Source organism: Plecotus auritus (assembly GCF_963455305.1).
Source record: "Plecotus auritus genome assembly, chromosome: 8".
Lineage (NCBI taxonomy): Eukaryota > Metazoa > Chordata > Mammalia > Chiroptera > Vespertilionidae > Plecotus > Plecotus auritus.
In genome coordinates this window covers 152,754,642-152,763,526 of record NC_137782.1, presented here as the reverse complement: position 1 = coordinate 152,763,526, position 8,885 = coordinate 152,754,642, and positions in this window count along the sequence as shown.

The window sequence follows — 8,885 nt, the reverse complement described above, 5'->3', positions numbered from 1 at the left end:
TTTGTTCTATGCACCACGCCCCGTAGGCAGACACATTCACCTTGGGTACACATGAAACTGCCTGCCCTTGCCTGGGTTCCTGGATGGAAGTCCCGCCTCCTCAGCCCATATAACAGGATTGGGGAGAGCTGGGAGTTGGTGGCCTTGGTGGGGAGCTTGTAGCTCTCATATAGATGAGCTGTTCTCTTCCAATGGAGAGGGGATAAGCAGCCCTTTCTCCTTCTTTCTTTTAAAAACATTTTTATTGATTTCAGAGAGGAAGGGAGAGGGAGATAGAAACATCAACGATGAGAATCATTGATTGGCTGCCTCCTACACACACTCTACTAGGGATCCAGCCCACAACCCAAGCATGTGCCCTGACGAGGAATAGAACTGTGACCTCCTGGTTTTCATAGGTCAACACTCAACCACTGAGCCACATCCACTGGGCGCCTTTCTCTTTCTTAAAACCAAAGGACAGGGACACCAAGAGACCCATTCTTAAAGGACCCATTATCCATGTCTCCTGGTTCAAAAATCATTTACCCACATTTAAAACTCCTTTCAGAAAGAAAGAAGAAAATATTTTGTGGAATTGTGCCCCTGAAACCTGTATAGTTTTGTTAACCAGTGTCACCCCAATAAATGCAACAAAAGTAATATATATATATATATATATATATATATATATATATTACTTTCATATATATATATATATATATATATATATATATATATATATATATTTCAAAATTTAAAAAAAATCTTTGGGTGTGGGGTGTGAGGGGAATGATTAACCGGGAACTTATATGAGTAACCCATGGACACAGACAAGAGTGTGGTGAAGGCTTGGGAGGGACGGTACGGGGTGGAGGGTATCAATGGGAAAAAACAAACAAACAAAGGGACATCTGTAATACTTTCAACAATAAAGATAAATTTCAAAAAATCTTTTGAAGGTGCTTGCAGATGCTGTTTACATGTTCTATTTTGAATGGGAGGATGAAATTTCTGGCCTGCCCTGGGTGACCTGGGCGGGAGAGAGGAGGGTTAGAGAGGTGGCAGAGCAGCGAGGGAGCAGCATCTCTCCCACCATTTGGCGAGGCCAGCGCTCCTGAGCTTCCTGTGGGTTGAGTGACTGCCAGACAAGGCAGCTGGACTGGAGTCCCCTGCCGTCACTCCCTATTCCCTTCCCCTTCCTTCCTCCCTTCCTTCTATTTCTCCTCCACCAGCAGGCTGCCTGTTGAGTGAGAAGCACCAGCAACAAAAGCCCCTGGAGTTGACTGCCTTTGGTCCCTGCAGGGCCTTCGGAAGCTCAGACAAGTATCCCGTGGCAGAGCCAGCCCGTGTGTGCCCAACAACTAGCAGGGCAACCTGGAAAGGACTTCACCCCAAGTTAAAGACGTTTGCCCTTCTCCCCCTCTCTCTTCTTTGGGATGAGCTGGACGTAGGAGCTGGATGAACACCAGGTGGACCCAGGAGGAAGTCGGGGAAAGTGAGTGAAGGTCAGATCAGATCCCTTCTCATCTTGAGTAACCGGGGCCACAGCTCTGGTCTCTCCTGGGAAAGGGAAAAGAAGAAACAAACAAACAAGCAGAACCGAGTCTTAATGAACAGAACCAGATTGTCCTAGAGACTCAAGGGAATTGGAAAGTATGGATTCAATCAAGTAAAAGTTAAGGGAGAGCCCCTAACCAATGAGAAAAGGAATTTGTTATAGTAAAGAGGAAAAGTTGAAGAAATCAAAGCATTTTTATGTTTGTTTCCTACTAAGCCAAGACTCTTCCATAAACCTCTGATACTTGTGAATTCTTTAAGGACCAGCATGCAGTTCTATAGGTTCATAAGCCCTAGCCTTAGTCAATGGAGCCCCAAAGGTGAACCCACAATGAAGAGTCAAGGACAACTTATGGCTAAGCTTTAAAGATAAACAAAGCTTCCAAAGAGAGACTTAACTGTGGGAAAGTGATTTTTGAACTCAAGCAGGATTGCCATTATTCTAGAAAAAGACTGCAGGTGGCCACGGGAGACCACATGCTGGCCAAAGTTAGAAAGGAGCAGAAACTCGGAAGAGTGGAAAGAAAACACCACACAAAGAAAAGCGAAGATGCCGCTTTGCCTCGGTCTCACTCCCATCTCTTTCCTCATGCAGACTCACAAATGTGATGCCAACAAAGCAGTGACTCATGTGGTCCAGTCTGGTGTTGGTTCAAAAGAACAGAGTTCAGAAGCCAAACGTTATGTCATTATAACTTCAGTTCTTTCCTTGCATTTCTCAATCATGAAAGGAGATACTTCCTAGCCCACCCTCCATGCCTCTGCCAGCCTCTGCGACTCCCCAGGGCACAATTCTTCTTTCTTCTCTCCCCATAACTCCACCTCAAAGCTACCCCAGCGCTAGCCCAGTGCCTCTCTGATCTTCCGCTCCCTTTCCCCTTCCAATTCTGCTTGTCAAAGTTCCAAAGATCCACTTTGCAGGGCAGGGATGTCTTCAAGGGTGGGAAGAAGAAGCGAAGAAGTGGGCCACAGTTCCCTTAGCAGGAAAGGGGAGGGGAAAGCCTTGGGACAATCACTGTTAATGAGTTTATCGCATTAATGAGTGCGAGGTTCTTTGCAGCCAAATGACCCTGACAAGGACACTGTGTGACCCAGAGTGAGTTATTTAACCTCTCTGAGCTGCAGGTTCAATTCCTGCTCCACAGGGTGACTGCGAGGGTTGAATGGATGACCTGTGAGAAACAGTGTCCCCTTGAACCCAGCGGCTAATCATCTCTCGTGGACCCCCGGGAACATGGGAATGCAGCCACCTACAGCTCAGGAGACACAACTCAGAGCCCCAGGATAAGGGCTTCTCGCCAGCCCTGAAGCCAGCTCCTCTGGAGCCAGTTGCCTTCCCTCTGACTCTCTGCTCTTCCCTCAAGACCTGGCCCAGCTGTCCAGGGGCCTCTCACACTTTCCTCAGTGCATCTGATTTCCTGGCTAGTTTGACTTAATACTCCGTGACTGTGCGCCCATGGTGGCCCAGGCCTTGCCCTGGGAATCGCTGGCCTTGACTTTAGAGGTTACGGATCTGGGGCTGGTTGGGAAACATTCCTTCTTGGACACCCAGGCAGAAGGACTTCTCTGCTCAGGCCTGGATCTCTGCGCTTGCCCTCCCCTCCTGCCCAAGACAGGGGTCCTGAGGCCAGCAGTCCTCCTGCCCCTGCCACTGCCCTGGCACTGCCTGGAAGTGTGTCTTTTGGAAGCAAAGGTGGAAATCTGGGGGAAGGAAGGAAGGAAGGAAGGAAGTCGGTCCTCACTGTTCCATCATGGGCTGTGAGGTGAGGTCCCAGATTTGATCCGTAAAAGGTGAGCAGTGCCTGACATGTAGCAAGTGCTCCACCGAAACAGGTCAATAGGTGGCTACTTACCTCCTGTGTCGGTTTGTTCGTTTATGAGAGTCAAAGGGAGAAAATACCTGCCACACTTGCTTCCCTTCTCTTGGTTCATCTTAAGGCCAACACCACCAGCACGTGTGAGAAACAGTCCACGCTCAGGGCCTGTAGGTGCTGGCCCAGGCTCTGCGGCTGTTCTGACGGGCCAGCCTCACCTTTCCACTGTGAACAAAGCGGGACTAGTGTCAACAGGATGGGGAGGCCCAAGGAGTGGGGAGGGAGAAGCTCTTTAACCCACTTAGCGAATCTGCTGCTTAGAAACACAAATAATGAGTGTGCTAATTGCTAATGATAACAAGGTTTGACAGTTTTCAACACTTATCAGTCACATCATTTGAATCTCCCGACAGCCTGTGAGATGAGATAAGTGTTCTTCCTGGATTTACGGATTTATGGATGAGGTGACTGAGAGCCAGAGAGGTTAGGGAACTTGTCCAAGTTTACACAGCTGAGCTCAGATTCAAACCCAGGGCCGAGGGTCACCATGTCCTGGGCCAGCGGCCCTTTTGCCACCTTGTTGGCTTCTTCCAGGTGGCCCTCGGCCAGCCAGAAGCTGGTGGTAGTTCAGGATGCCACCTTGTCTTCCTGGTGGTGGAGAGATGACCGCTCTCAGCATCCACAGGAGAGAGACCCACCCCAGGTCCCAGAAGGCCCTTTTGGCCTGGGGATCATTCTGTTGGCGAATTGGGGCAGGTGGGGGGTGGGGTGGGGATAGGGCAGGGCAGGAGCACCGACCTTGGAGTGGAACAGTCCTGGGGATCCAAACACAGCCACTTATATGCCAGGACTTCAGGAGAGGGGACATAATCATTCCAATTTCTAACATTCACTGTGACTTTCTTACACTTGCCCCCAAAAATGTTCTTTTGTCTCTGTGGCCACAGAGACTCCCCAGGAAGAGGCTGTGAGGGAGGCCTTATGGCTGATGACAAGTGAGAGAAATGGTCGGGGTAGTGGTGGCTGGAAAGGGAGTCACTTCGCAGCGTCTTCCTCAGCCAGAGATCCCTTGCGCACCTCTCTAGGCCTTTGCAGTTTTCGGAGAGCTTTACACACTTCACCTAGGGTAGCTGGCACCCCATCTCGCAGTTGACAAAGCTGAGGCCCAGAGGTGAGAGGACTGCTAGTGAGGCCCTCCCCCAGGCCCAGCTTGCTTTGGGCACTCTGGCGCCTCGTTTTACTGTTATATAAACCCTAAGGGGTGAGTGTTATTGGACCCACTTACTGCTGAGAAGACTGAGGCTCAGAGAGGAGTCACTAGTCCATGGTCACACAGCTTCCAGCTGGTGAAACTGGGATTGATACCTTGGAAATCAATTACAAATCCTACCCTCATTCTGCCCCTCCATGAGGACAGGACAAGGGTCCTGCTCGAGGCCAGCCTTGTGGACTCCCAGTCCAGTGCTCCTTCCTTGGCCCACATTCCTCTTGTTCTCCTCTGAGCCTTCAGAGGACACTAAGTTAGGAGCCGATGGCTGTGCTTTTGCTTCTCGGGGAGGTCTCACTTCAGTGGGTTCCCATGGGTGCTGGCTTGGCTTATTGGAAAGAGAGGCCAGTGAGAAGTCAGTGCCCTGAGAGCCACTCCCGGGGCAGCTGACCTCTACAACCTTCACCTTGCCTCTTCCTGTTTGGAAGAACCAGGTTCAGTTTGCACAGCCCTGCTTCCCACGTCAGAGCCCTTCCGCTCGCAGGTGTTGGAGGGCTAGGTGCTGTCCCATAATCTTACCGTGGTTTACACCTGGGCAGGACAGCTCCTGACCTGTCCCACCCGCCCCGGGAGACCAGGTGTCCCTCTGGACCTGGGAGCCCGTTCCTCCGGGGCCCAGGTGTTGCTTCCTTTAATGGTTATGTGGTTCAGTGCTCTTATTTCTGGAGCCTGGGAAGAGGGAGTGGATGGGGGGTGTGAAAGGGTTAACTTCAGTTTGGCTGTTATTCCTTTTTGGCATCTGCAAGTCAGCTTAATAGGATCTCAGCTTTCCTGTTGCCTCACCAATGAAACAGAAACCAGACCACAAGGGGGTCTGGAGATGGTTAACGGGTGATACCTCCTGGGGGGCTGCAGAGCCTTCTTGGAGATATCACTAGGAAATGACTGCTAGGAAGGCCATGCCGGGGTCCCCTGTCACCAGGGTGAGGGAAGGGCCAGGGAACTGGGGCTCCCCAGAAGGCCGGGCTCCAGGCAGAGGGGAAGGAAGGTGGGTGTAGGGTACTAGATCCACCTTCACAAATCTGGGAGTCTCGGCCGGAGTCTCGGGATACAGTGCATAGAAAAGCACCAGGCTTGGCACAGGGTGTGCCTGGCTCAATAACTGTCAGCCCTATTGAACTTTTGGTCTCTCTCTCTCAATCCCCCAACCCCAGGGCCTTTGCAATTCCTTTTCTCTCTCTCTGAAGCACCCTTCCTTCTGTGCATTTCTTGGCCAGCTCCTACTTCAGATCTCAACCTCTTCCAGGAAGCCTCTGAAATTGGGCTAGGGGCTCATGGTGTCCTGGACTTTCCCTTTTAGTCTTGTTCCTAGTGAACGCGCACACATACGCGCGCGCGCACACACACACACACACACACACACACACACAGCTCCAGCCATGTGCCCTCATGTGGTAGGGGTTGAGTGTGTGGCTCCTTTACCTTGAAGCCCAGGCAGCGTCCCAGCAGAGGGTCTACACCATTCAAAACTTTGGGAAAAAGAGAGGAGTGGGTGGGGTGGGGGGAAGGACAGGACACCAGCACTCTGACCCACCTAGATGCCCTTTGGGAGCCAGGAGAAAGGGGATTTAACTGATCCTGAGGTTGGGACTCTCCTGCCGGGCTAGCTTTTCGTTCAGCGGTGGTTTTCATTATTTTTCATTCCCAGACTATTTTGGAAGCTGGCTGCCATGGGAACTGAGTCTTTGGAAAGCCCCGGCCTCTTTCCCCCTCCTGCCCCAACCCCCACCTTCCATCTCCATTCCCTCTTAATTGGTTTTTAGTTCCCTGGCTTTCAGGCTGGTCTGTTTATTTTGATTGCAACTCTGACAGAACAAATCTTTAATGAACCAGCTTGTGGGGAGAGCCATTAGCAGCCGCCTGCCTCGAGGGAGTGGGGGAGGCGCCCAGCCAGGGCCAGGGCCCCAGCCGCCCCAGGAGGAGGTGGTGGCCAGGCACCAAGAGGCGGTCGTGTTACCAGTGTCAGTTGGTGTTTAGGGCCCCGTTTTCCTTCAGGTATAGTCCGGAGATGAGGAAACTGAACTTGCCCTCCCCAAGCTGCCTGCAGCCTCAGCCAGGAAGACCCCACAGCCCTTGAAACCATCCGGGGGCCTTACAGGGAGGGCTCTCTGGTCCTCCCCACGACCCTACGTGCACTCTGCAGATGTGGAGAGGGGGCTCAGAAAGACAGACACCCAAGTCACCTGGCCAGGTCACTTTTTTCTTTGGATCTTTCACCCCTTCAGGTTCCCTGGATTGTCACTCATCCTTGGCCCAATTGGCAGCCTGTATCCAGGCTGGGCTCTTCCAGGCCCTGGATTTCTAGAGCAAATGCCTCCTTGCTTTGCAATTTGGTTTCCCCATTTTGAAAACAGAGCCACCTGGGCCTTAGACCACTCACAGGCTGCTTCGCAGGCGGGAAGAGATCATGTGTGCCTGAGAGCCTGGCAAACAGAAAAGTGTTGTATAGATGTGTGTGGATATTATGAGTGTAGATGGAAGAACAATCCATATAGTTTCCTTGGCTGCAGCAAGCCTGGAGGGAGCCCCTAGGCCATGTGACTGGCCCATCATTAGGGTAACCTCAATAGATGGGTTTTTCCTTTCATATCGACCCCATGCTGCCAGAGCCATTAATCTTAGAAGCAGAGAACTATGGGGTGTGAGAGTGGGAAGCTGCCTTGGAGATCAAGTTCGGTTTTCAAACTGGTATGAAGAACTCCAGGGATCTGTGACTGAGACGCTGCGGATAGTTGGGGTGGGCTCTGGTCTCCTCCCCATCTCTAACTTCAGTCCAAGGGGCTCTGCTCTTGTCTGCTCTATATCATGGGGTCATGTGATATTTCTTTAGGAATGAGGCTCCCTTTCTGTACTGGTCATTGTTGGCTTACCAACACACATTCAGGCAAGATGGTGATCTCACTTTCCTTTTTTTGGTGATTGGTTGCACCTCTGGACAACGAGGGGTAAAAGGAAGTCTGATAGGGGCTTGTGGGAAAAGTTTCTTGTTCCTAAAAATGAAACAAAAGAAAGATGGATTCTCTTCTTTCTTGGCTGGTGGTGTGCTTGGTTGTGGTGCCCGGTTACTGTGGTTGCCATCCTGTGACCCTGAAGGAAGCCAGAATGAGGATAAAGCTAGTCCACGGAGAATTGCAGAGTGCTTGGTAATACTGGTGACCAGCTGACCATATGGTCCCTGGAGTGGTCCTGTCTTGGGACTTTATTGGATGATACATTTTCTTATTGTTGAAGCCAGTTTGAATATGCTAGTTTTGTTTTTTTTATGTTTGTTGCTTGTTTCTTTGCCTGCTTTTATTATTTATAGCTAAATGCAAACCAGTTGATGTACTTTGAAAACTGTTGACCTAGGCCAGGCCCCACGTTTCAAAGATGGGGTGACTGTGGCCCAGGGAAGCAGGGGATGATTGGGTCAAGGCCATGCCTTGATTAGTGGCAGAGGTGGTCCAGAACTCTTGTCTGCTGGCCTAAGACTCTTTCCTTGGATTCACAGGTAGAGAGCTGGTATCCTGGGGTTGTCCCAGCTGGCATTGTCTCCTGGTCCCTGGAGGGTCCAGGTAAGCCAGGGAGGCCCTGTAGTCTGAGAGGTTGGGACAAAATGGGCAGTGCACACTGAGAGCCTCTTAAAATGTTCTTGAGGACAGCTTCTGAAAAGCACAAAACAGATGCATCACCCATTCCTGAACCAGGTTGTGAGAACTTGGAAAGAGGGATAAACTGAGCCATATATATCAGTTAGGATAACTACATTAGGATAAACCTTAGACAAGTAAGGGGTGATTTTTCTCGCATAATAGGGAATCTGGAGATAGGCAGTCCAGGTTGGTACAGCTGTTCAAAGGCGTCATTAAGAATCAAGACTCCTGCTCTCTCTCTGTTGTCATTTTTGACTTGTCCTCATGGTCACAAATAGCTGCACCAATTCCAGGCATCACATCTGAATTCCAGGCTGGACGAAGGGTACAGGGGGAAAAGCTTTCTCCAGCTAAGACTACATCCTTTTATCAAGAAAACAATACCTTTCTAGAAGCCCCACTATAAAATTCATTATACATCTCATTGACCAGAAATGGGTTACATGGACATCTTTGGCTAGACTTGGGGAAGGCAAGTATTTTTAACAGGGGATTTTGCGTCCCCAGACAAACTAGGATTTTGTTAGAAAGGAGAGAAGGAGAAATGGATATTGGGAGGCAACGGGTGGTCTTCCACAGCAGGATTTGCAGTCTTACTCAGCAGGCAACAGAGCCAGGAATAAGGCCCAGAGG